General features: G+C 35.5%; 1 protein-coding gene across 1 annotated transcript in view; it reads right to left on the reverse strand.

Annotated features, from left to right (window-relative positions):
* Dpp10 (dipeptidyl peptidase like 10) overlaps positions 1-12253 on the reverse strand; it is a 1319241-nt gene that overhangs the window by 1123380 nt on the left and 183608 nt on the right. The window lies entirely within an intron of this gene.

Raw genomic sequence — 12253 nt, forward strand, 5'->3', positions numbered from 1 at the left:
CCTCACCTTAGAGGAAGGCCTGTGATGCAGCTTTGAAGGGCTTAGTAGAAGGGGGATAGATCAGCTCACAGCCACGAAAGCTCGAGTTGTAAAGGAATGCTTGTCAGTATCCAGCATGGCACAGAGTGCCTTGGGCGTGCTGCGGTCTTTATCCTGCAGGACAGAGAATCTAGGTGAATAAACTAAGAGCGCAGCATTTGTTCTACCAGGTGACATTGCTTCACAGCAGAGTAGATGACAGATTCGGGAAACTGGAAGTTCTGTGAGGGCACTGCCTAGAATCTTCTCCTAACTTCTCCCTGTCATCAAGGAGTTTTCAGGACCTTCTGTGAGAGACAGAGATGAGGGAGGACTGGAGTCTAAGAAATAGCAGTGTGACTGGGACACAAGGGTGTCACAGTGAAGAAAGAGCAAGTTTCTCCTTCCAACTTACACGTGTCCTAAAAGAAGCTCTGAAACGACCCAGTGTTTTGAAACAGGAGCACGGTTAAGCTGAAAGAAATTTCTTGAGTTCACAATGCAGCAAAATGAAATCTTCACACGTGTGAAGGCTTCTGTTTAACGTCTATGTGAAGGTGCCAATGACCAATGGACGTAACAGCTTGCAAGTACGAGAGAACTGAATGAAAACGCAGTGGGTTTACTGCCATTACTTTCATGAGTGACCCAGGCAGGTTCTCTGCATTCCACACATATAAACACCAGCATCTACAACAAAATGGTGATAATTTTCCCCTGTGTAATGCAGCTGCTTGATTAAGAAATACACTGGAAGTGAGGGAGAGTTTTTTCATAGGCTAGGTAGATTTTCTGAAAGAGGAGGCTTTCACTGTGTCACTTTGCTTTCCTGATGACTTGTTTCTACTGCTGCCATGACAGCCACTTATTATAGGATCTGTAGCTGCTGACAAGCCCACAGTCCTAGGGTGTACCCGGCAGCTTCTTTAACCATCTGCACTGTAGCTGCCAGGGGCAAAGTTGGCACCAAGTGGCTGCTCAATAATGACCTGTGACAAGGACAGGAATGAAAATACACTCCTACTTGGCTGTTAAGTGCATTTTTTTCAACTCATAGGACATATTGGGGTCTAGAGCAGAGAACTTGGACTTTAAAGTCAATCTGTCTGGATTTCAGTCTAAGTTCCTCTTTGATCTTCAATTTCTCCCTTAGAGAAGGTGGTGAAAATAGCCACATTGTTTCTTTTCATGCTTGCATAATGACAAAAATGGAGTCACACATTTTAAGGAACTCAATAAGCCAATAAGAAATAAGAGAACATTTTGACTTTTTAATGCCATTATGATTATTTCTTATACACTCAAATGTTGCCCTCAAGAGAAAAGGTAGCAGGTTGCTCAACAGTAAATATGTTTCAGTTACTGCTGCAGATCTGTTTCATAGTTACCAGTGGCAAGACAATGGCTTAAAATTATTGTCAAGTCAAAATAATTACTATTTCTGTGATCATCAAGGAAGAAAACATTAAAGAACAGTGCAATGGCTAATCTTTTTCAAAAGTGAACAATACAGAACTGACTTTGTCACTCTAAAAACAAGAAAACATGTTAACATTACTTTTCGTATCTTGTGAGCAAAGTTGGTTTTGCACTTTTGGGGAAACATAATTTCATTATCTGTAAGCCCCAATGTTTCATTAAGCATTTATGTGGCTAATTTCGCTAAATTATTCTAACACAGAAGGATGGACTTTTATTTGAACTTTTAAAAGTTCCTCCTTAGAGAACACTTACCAGTTCAAAGTAGACTTCAGTTGTGGCCAAGAAACATATAACAGTTGAATGGTACCGACTTTAACTCAGAAGGCAAATCTTTAAGATTATTTAAATTTTAGAAAAATATTTAAAATGTATATATAGGTGGTGCCAACTTTTGAAGCCTCTCATGGGTCATTTTATCTGCTATTAACATAAGTATGGATCTTTTAGAGTGGTCCATGTATGACTTTTCTGCTGAGTAACCACGTAAGATATTTTTTGAATTGAGTTTATTGGTACATTTTAGGGATACAGTACAGTTACATTCATTTTTGGGATCTTTACCTCTACATGACAGGTCTTGGTTCTCATTTTTTTCCCTTGACCCTGCCCTCCCTTCACCCCTTCCTTCCCTCCCCAATTACAAACACTATTTCCATATTTTTGGGATCTTTACCTCTACATGACAGGTCTTGGTTCTCATTTTTTTCCCTTGACCCTGCCCTCCCTTCACCCCTTCCTTCCCTCCCCAATTACAAACACTTTATTTCCATCTTTTCATTTTCTCACATTTTTTTCTTTTCCCTTATTACCTTTCCCCTACCCATCCCACCTTCCCTACACCTTTAGCCCTTTTCTTCCCATTTCACAATGTCAGTAATCTTATTAGGATCTTATGTACTATTACAGTTTATTCACACCAGAGAAACTATTTGGTATTTACACAATTTTTTTAAAAAAGAAAAGAAATTTATTGCTTCAAATACTGGGAAGGCATTACTGATCATGAATATGGAAAGTAGTACCAAGAACAAAGTGATGTTTCAGGGAAAACGAAAGGCTTGAATTGAAAATTGATTGCAAATTAAACAAGACTTCCGTAACTGAATGGCAGCATGATATGAAAGGACTAACCAAAAAAGAGTAGATTTATACAGATTTACTAGGAATAAGAATTTTAGAAAGTCATTTAATTTCTATGTTATTGTTAGATGGAAATAATTCCATATCTTGCATAGGATTGTTGTGAGAATTAAATAAGTTGACTCATGGGAAATGCAGAGTACCTTCTAGGTATTTCAGCTCGTTTGTTTTTCTCTTATTCAAGGGAAACAGCAAATTGAGATTGGAGAATGAAATCAACCCTGAGAGAAGTGCGAAAGATGCCAGTCACGTTCCAGTGTGTCGTGGCAAAACCCTTCTGGAGCAAGACCGTGTTTACCTGGTATCTTAACATTTTCTACTTCTCCCTTCCCTACTACACACCGATAAGAAAAACTGAGATGGAGAAAAGAGAGTTCCCCAAATACTTCTTTTTCTCCTTCATTCTCTGTCCTACTGACTGGTGAAAGCACATTGAGGGCTGGGGCCACAGGTGCCCATGATGTAGTGAGCCAGAGGTGACACCTCTCCCTCATAGTACAGGCAGAGGATGCCACAGGTAACAGGGATCAGCGAATTACCATCACGACCAAGTGCCTCGGGCTTTAAATGGAACTGGCTTGCTGAACTGAAGAGCAGTTGGATGTGTCTTTTTTAATTCCCTTTAGACTATGAAAGCGTCAGAGATACTATGCAATACATTAGGACTGATGGAAATTACTGTATTTCTGAACTTCAGGAAGTAGATATTAGGTCAAAGCTGTCACATCATCTTAGCATCCCATAGACTGGGCAAAGATAAGCTGATAGAATGAGGAAAAACACGAGCCTGAGCAACAACACAGACTGACGAGTGGGGTGTAACCGCTGAGGAACTTCAGACTCCACTCAGCTTTTCAAGACCCATCCGATTGTGCTTCAGTAAGTGATGCTACAATTCACCTGAACCACACTGAACCGGGACTTGCAGACCTCCACCTGTCCTCAGCAAGTCTTCCGCTAGGGAAATCCAAACCCAATTGAACATTTACCATTTTGATAAGCCTCATATTTTCCCTATTGTTCCTCTATCATTCATCTCATTCCTTCATGATTCTTTTGAAACAGTAAAGATCAAGGCAGTGAAAAATATACAATCTTAGAAAAACTGAATCATAGATCCTTCAAGATTTTTGTTCTAAGAGCTGTGACTACAGTGTCGCTGTAGAGCATTTCCCTACTGTGAATGAAGCCCTGAGTTCAATATGCAGCACTGACCCCAGCAAAAAATCATTCCAGACATTAACCAAGTTTAACAGAAATTAATTTGAAATCTAGTTTTATCCCAAAAGAAATATTTGGGATTTACAGTTATTTCACAAGAAAACAATCTGTGATAGAGTGATCATTTGAAAAAGAAAAGAAATAATTGCAGTCTTTTAGAAAAGCTCAGAGATAGAAAAAAGATCCTTAAACTTGAAATAATCTTTCCATAGTTATTCTTTCCATACTAATTGGTAATTTATTTGTTTTGCGAAATAACATTTTACATACGATTTCTATGAGCTGGAGGGCCCTGATACTTCTCTTGATAGCCTATTCTGCATGTGCTCAGCCAATTTTTATAAGCCCTGGAAGATAGGAGAGAAGCTAATGAGTCAGGTGATGTTCCTAAATCTTCAAACCTTATAAAAAGTTTTTCCTATATGAACAGATACTTCATTCAGTAAGTGCTACCTAGGTGGCAAAAAAGCATACAAGAAGGACGATTATCAATATTGCACATTTTTAGCCTTGTATTCTAAAGCTGAATGTTTTAAATAAAACCTCTTGCTTAGGTATCTTAAAATACAAGGCATTAGAACTAAACCTCATCCTTAGTAAAAGAAAAACAGGATTCTTTAAACAGAGAGAAGTAAAAAGCAAAGTCTTGGGCAAAGAGCAACGCTTTCACTAATTTTTTCATTATCCCATCCTCCTATCTCGGTCATATTCCCAGGGATGCAGCAATAGGAAAAGTCTACCACCGCCTCATTTAAACCCACTGAACCATTCCAGTCACCCGCGCCTTCATCACCCACCACACATTTGAAAGGAAGCCTTTTTGCCTAGATTTTTATAGCTCCGAAATCTATTAAAATCAAACTATGCAATCACAATGAGGATGTTTGATTGGTGATCAAGAAAGTTTATGGTCTTCTTACTAAAATTTATTTTAGCGCCAGATCCTCAAGAAACACGGAAAGTAATCAGCATTCTTAATATTTTTCTAACAATATGTAGCTTAAATATTCAAAAAATAAAAACATACTTATTGAAGCATCCATGTTTTCAGGGCTGCAGAATACCATTTCTGCTCTGAATTAGTAAATCAACCCCTAAGAGCCTCCCCTTTGGTAAGTTCCCACACCAGCCTCCCACGACTCTACTTTGCTGCTATGGATGCTCAAATAATAAAAGTAGGAAGAATTATCAATTGAATGTCCTTTCTTCAAGACAGCTCTTGGAAACAAAGTTAGTGCGGCTATGCATTTATAATACCTGTGTTAAATGTTAAAGTACACAGGCTTATCAGTCTCTAAGAGTGTAGGCCAATGTGAAATCTGAATCTGACTCTACCTTAATATATTCTTACAGAGCATTCAATTGTTCTGTTTTCAAAAATTTCACATTCCTTGCAGTTTATACCTTCCCTAAACCCAAAACATAATGTGGCCAAAACACTTTAGTCTTTTTATGTTTATTTTTGTACAGTTACAGTGTAGGATTGTTGTTGTTGTACTGGGGACCTTGTGCTTTCGAGGCAGGTGCGATGCCACTGAGTTAAATCCCAAGCCCAGTTGCAGTGCAATTTTGTAGTTCAAGTGTGGGTCTGGTGGGGACAGAGAAAAGGAGGCACCAGGTTGGCACTAACATTCCTAACTTACCCAGAGTCTCACTAAAGTTGGCAGCACAAATACAGAACCACCTTTCTTTGCAAATGTGGTTTCTGGTCTGATTTAAGGGCATTTTAGAAAACATAGAGCTTGCTAAAGTATCTTTAAAGTCTAGTTCACAGTGTACCTGGGGATCCTGTCTCTTTCTAGTAGTTCTCAAGGTCAAAACTGTGTTTATAATCATTCTAATTTTTTGATCCATTGGCTGTGTTGACATTTATCCTAATGATGCAAAAGTAATCCTGAGTAAAAGTGCTGCTGCACTGGCATGATTCAAGAGAGTGGCACCAAAGTGTTCCAGAAGCCCTAATATTTTTTCAAACCTTTTCTTTGCAAGGAGAGAAAATGCCAATTTTATTTAAGAATGTTCTTGTTGAAGGTGTAAACATTATTATTTACATATCTATTCTTGAGTGTACAACTTTCTTATATTTTCTGATGAAATGGAAGTTTGTATAAAACAATTCTGCTGCATACATATTAAAACATAAAGGCTATCTGAAGGAAAAACAGTTCTACAAATGTTTGACTTTTAAGATGAACTAGCTTCTTTTTATTAACCTCGTCTTTACTGAAAGAAAATAAACTATGTTTATTCCAAGCCAGGTACTCAGTAGACACTTGGTCAAAAAAAGAATTAGTGGATCTCTTATCTTGAAAACAAAGGACAATTCTTAAAAATTCAAATTCTGAAAAATGTATATTTGGCACTCTGATTCTAGAAGCTTTCCATGCTTATGGACTGATTAGAGCATACAATGTTAAGAAATAAAATTTTCATGCAAATTATGATGCTATAGGTCAGCCTCTGGAAGCTCTATATAGCCTGGTGAATGAATGTTTTCGGATGACCAATGCATGATGTTACAAAATCAAACATGAGTGATCTTTTCATAAAGAAATATTACAGATTCTATGAAGTGGAATTGATATGGTTTCAGATTCTGAACTGTGACCACTCTTTAACAAATGACTTCTTACAGAGTTCAGGTTTTATATCAAAGAAGAAAATCTAAACTTTATCTTAAAAAGCTGTTGAAAATTTCACTTTTAAAATTGTATACCGTATTTAAGTGAGGCCATACTTTATATACTTTCACCAAAGCAATTTATCACCACAGATTTAATGCTAAGGAAGGTAGTAGAAATTGGTTATCTTTTATTAAGAAAGACTTTAAAAGATTTTAGAAAAATTAAAATAATGTCACACTTTAAACTATTTTGGTTTGAACTACAGTTATTTTCATGAACACTAACTACTTTGAATTAATAAGCAATTTTAAAATATATCAGTTTTAATTCCTCATATTAAAAGTATCTATAGTATAGTTTGCATCAATAAAAGCTCTTTGAAGCCTTAAATTATATTTTAGGGATTTTTTTTTTAAATCCTTTGTAAGAAATCTCAAGAACAATATTTTGAGACCTATTGCCTCACTACAACTCCATGTGGTCAATCTGTCATGAATTTCAGCAACTTAACAAACTCTTTTAGGCTAGGATTCTTGCATTTCCTAATGTCAGGAAAAAAAATCCATTAATGACCTCTGGCTTCAGAAACACACTCACTAATAGTTCAAGCAGTTTCATATAAATTATGCTAGTAAATCTGGTAAAGTCACCATTTCTCATTGTGTAAAATAATGATATCCACCAAGATAGCAGTCAGGATTTTAATTGATATAATATTTCTGAAAAAATATCCAATTAGTACATCTATTTTATGTCCACTGTATTAATTTTATCTTAAAAGAAATTCAATAGTGCTCAATTACATTTACCTCCAAATTAAATTAGCATTACATGAATTTAATGGCTATCTTAATTAGACTGTGCTATTATGAAAATTTTGTAAAAATTAAATTTCACCTCTGTATGTTTCAACCTTTTTTGTATTAAACACAGGATAAAAATTCTATAAATCACTAGGAGCATAAAAATGTACTACAAACAAAAAAGGAAAACAGTGAGAAGTTAACACGTTTAGGCAAGACTCACTTCAGCTAAAATTACCTTACTCCATGTATTTGCATTTGACAGTAGATGAACTTTCTTTTTAGCTAAAATATTACAATCTGTATTTTGCCAAAATATACTCCTCTGAGAATCTTTTAACCTGATGGAAACCGTAAAACAGGTCTGTTTCCTTATCTTGGTGCAATGAGTCATGTTCGACAATTCTTAGGAAATTTTAAAGTTGTTAAATAAAACTGACATGGGAGCAGATGAAAACCTACTTAGCAACATTTTTAAATTCTCTGTGTGAATGATTATTATAGTTTTACTAGTTATATCAATGAGTAACAATTGCTGAATAATTTGGTATATGCCAAGCAATCTGCTTATTTTACATTAACTTTCTCTATGTCTTAATACATTTCTGCAAAGTAGGCATTATTATTCCTAGTCAAGAATATGAGAAGGCGAAGTTCATGGAAGCTGTGGAATTTGCTCAACGTCACAAAGGTAAGCAGGAACAGAACTTTCTGATTTTAAAGCCTGTTTTGCTGTTTACTTCTGCAAATCTAGCCGTCATAGGGGTTTTTGAGGCAGCTAAATGTTCTACATCTGGTTGGCATCACTGTTTTGTGGTCATATGTGTTTAGGAAAGTAAGTTCTTTCCTTCACTGACAAATTCATGGTAGGCTGACGGTGAAACATAAATTAAAAACTAAAGGAAATGCTTTATATGAGGATAACAAGTAAAATGGATCAGAGTGAGAACCCAGTGAGCATACTTCTTATAGTGTCAGTGTTTGAAATATGTAAAGAGTTTACATATTTGAAAAACATAATCTTACCCATTAGAGAAAATATAGCAAATTTTAAAATTTAACCTAGGCAGAACCAAATTAATTTGATTATACAATGCAAATTAAAGAATTGTTTCAAACATTTGTTGAATATAATTAATTCTACAGTTTAGTTAATTCTACATTTTAGTTGAATATCTTTTTAAATTCATCTAAAAAGTGTATCTGCTAGGTTGGTATATAAATTTCAGTAAAATTAATAATAATATGCACATTTACCCAATTTTGGATACAGCAAGGTAATTCATTAAACTTATTGCATACAAAAAATAAGTGTTTCAATGTAATAAAAGACAAGAAAAATATTAAATAAAAGAAAAAAATGAATCAGTGTTAAATTTGTAATGGTAACATGAATGCAATATTCTGGCTGTTTCCATTGAAAATACCAAAAGCAACAATACCCCAGTAACAACAAGCATGCTTAAATCTGGGTTTTATTTTCTACACATTATTTCCTATGAAAAGAAGCAGATATAGTTGGAAAAGTGGCTGATTCTACATCCATGATTTAGAAAGTACTAAGAGAGCTTGGCATAAGGAAATTATCTCGTATTTAGTGGGGTCAGATGAAAAATCAACAAAAGGCCAGCTTGGAGAAGCATCCATTATAAGTTTCAAAAGAAAATTGACAACAAAGTTCACCTTAATGGTAATCAGTTACAAGCCCTCAAGATAAATTAAAATTTCTTGGTACATAATTATGCTCAAGTAAAAGAAGAAAACAACAAAGCAATTTATTTTCATAGAAAAATTCTTACTGATAAATGTAGAAGGAAAATATATTTGTAAAATTACCATTTTGTAAAACATTTTAGTATTTTATAATATTGTAATTTACTAAGGAACATATCACTAATGAAGGATAAAATCAGTAGAAACATGACTGGGGAGCAGAGTATTCACATACATTTTTTTTATAATTTCAAAGAGAAAGTATAAAATCCACTATGGTTTCTTTCCTATAGTTTAAAATGAACATTTACATCTTCAATGTCAGGACAATCTGATATTACATAATAACAAACATTGTTATTAACTATTCTTACACAAGAGAGAGAGAAATGGGTTACGTGGAAGCTAATTTATCCAGTTTATATGAAATATAGAGAATATGGAAAAACATTGAATTATAACAAGTTAAAATAGTCAAGTACAAATAAAATTTACAGGATGTTCTATAAATATATTTGGGGTTATTAAAAAAACCAATGTCACAAAAATGCAATGAAGGGATATTCTAAGCAAAAGACACTGGAGAGAAATGGGTTACGTGGAAGCTAATTTATCCAGTTTATATGAAATATAGAGAATATGGAAAAACATTGAATTATAACAAGTTAAAATAGTCAAGTACAAATAAAATTTACAGGATGTTCTATAAATATATTTGGGGTTATTAAAAAAACCAATGTCACAACAATGCAATGAAGGGATATTCTAAGCAAAAGACACTGAGATAGATAGATAGATAGATATATGTATATATATGTATGTATATGTATATATATATATATACATATATATATATATATTTAAAGTCAGACTGAGTTCTAATTCAATAAATAAATAATAACTGCCACAAAGACATTAGTATAATACTTGGGCAATTTTGTATATGAACTGTACACTACATGCTAGGGAATTATTGATATTTTGTTAATCCTGATAATGGTAGAAACTGTCATTATTCTTGGGAAATGCATAGTCAACTTTAGATGTATTTTGATACGGTGAGGAAATGAAGAGAAAAAAGTGACAAAATATTCGAAGTGCTTTCCTGATAATGTATGAACTCTGAGGTGGTGTAAGAAAAAAGAAAAAAAATTCTGGTAATTTTTAGAAAATGGAAATGCCTCCAGTCCCTTTAGTTTCAGAGTATACTCAATGTTCAATGACAGTTGGGTTAATCAAAATGCTCAATTTATTTTAAAGTAAAACTAGAACCAGGAGTAGAGAAACCATAGACAGATAGAATAAGGACCTGAGTAAACCAAGATAAGCCTTGGGAAAATTGGAGCAAAAAGGAAAGAGGTCAGCAACCCCATTGTTTCAGAGTAAGGGCTGGGTAAACTGGGACACACCCTATGAAGTCTGCTCTCCTGACCAAAGGCCTAGTTAAAGATAACAAAGATCTTGTTTCCTTTTTGCTTGCCCACCAAAATGGCTCACTAAACTCTGTATACAAACCCCTGAATTCGGGTGCCTCTTACGTGTCCTCCTTGGGGCCCCTCTAGGCTAGCGGCTAGAGAGAGCTTTTTTTGTTGTAACAAACTATGCTACATGCTTTCCCCACTGTTGTGCCTATGGACTTCATCATTATCCTCAGGACGAGACCAGGTAGAAAACTGGTAACAAGACCACTTCTTCTCCACTAGCTTATGCTGGCCTTGCACTTAGAAATGTGGGTTTGAAGAGACCCATGTTATTATCCCCCATTTAATGCCTCCTCGTTCGTAGGGCTATCAGTATAGAGGCGGAGCGGGAAGCTGGAACAAGGCCAGGCAAGGAGTGCTATCATTTTTAAGTATGCAAATACCCATGTTATTATCCCCCATTTAATGCCTCCTCGTTCGTAGGGCTATCAGTATAGAGGCGGAGTGTGGAAGCTGGAACAAGGCCAGGCAAGGAGTGCTATCATTTTTAAGTATGCAAGTTTTACACTGAGTTTCAATAGGGAAATGCATGTAGATTTGTCAGAAATTCCTTCATCTCTTTTGCAGTTTTCCCCTAGCAGGCAAACTCAGATTCTGTTTCCTCCCTCCTCCCTGAGACCTAGGCTTTGAACACTCATCTCTACAGAGGTTTTCTATTTTGGCCATATTTGGCCCCTGGAAGACATAAACTATATTCCGGTGAATACTGGACACTGGTGTAATTCTAATTGCAGAAAACATTTGCTCTCCATGAGAACAGGCATTAATGAGATAGCATTACACTCCAGCTTTAAGGAGGCACATATCAAGCTTTCCAGACTGACCTATTGAAGCCCCATTTTTTTAGACTTCAAATTGGGAAAAAATATCTGCACACTCCCTCTGCTGTGGAGATATGAGGATGAAACGGAGGGATACTGTGCATTATCCTGGTCAATCTTTGCTGAACTTCTTTCCTGATCTACAGCAAATTCAATCTTTGAATCTCTCAAAACTTTTCAAACGAAGGATGGTCTTACAAGGGATGCAAACTGCCTCTTGGCCTCACTGTCAAGTGCTGATTTGGCGACTGAGCATCACAGGCTGCTCTTCGGAACCTGGGTGGGGCAGGCCAAATAAACCCTTCAGAGTAAACTGAAGATTTCACAATAGTGTACTTTCTTACTATAGTTATCAAAACAATAGCAGCTTTCACTTTTTGAAATTTAACTAATAATGTGCATAGTTTTAAAGTTGAAATGGCCTCCCAGTGAGAACTATTGCTAAAAGTTGCATTTACAATCTTTCAAATTTTACCCAGGTTATGCAGATATTTTTGCTTCTTTGTAAGAACTTACACACACAAATGGTTTTATAGTATGTTTTACTTTCACTTAACGGTGTGTCCAACATCTATTGATATATGAACATACCTGCACATTATTATTTTTTATGGTTATATTACAGTGTCTCAAAATTATACCCCAAATTTATTATTTGGATATTATGTTGTCTTCTTTACACTGACCCTTGTTTCAAAGTTGGCTGTACATTCAAATCACCTGAGGAGCAATTTAAAACAACGGACAGGAGGAGGTGGCACATGTGTTACCATCTGTCTTGAGTGCCATGAGATAAAAGAATTGTAAACCACTATTGGAAATAAACTGTGAGATTTCCTCTTTACTTTCCATCTTGGCGATCTTGGAAAAAGTAGATTTGGAATTTGCTATAAAGACACAGAAATTCGAAGCATCCCTGCCCCCAACTCTCGGCCCTTTGTCTCATCACA

The sequence above is a fragment of the Fukomys damarensis genome, unplaced genomic scaffold (genome assembly GCF_012274545.1).
Source record: "Fukomys damarensis isolate Sample0158 unplaced genomic scaffold, DMR_v1.0_HiC HiC_scaffold_29, whole genome shotgun sequence".
NCBI classification, from domain to species: domain Eukaryota; kingdom Metazoa; phylum Chordata; class Mammalia; order Rodentia; family Bathyergidae; genus Fukomys; species Fukomys damarensis.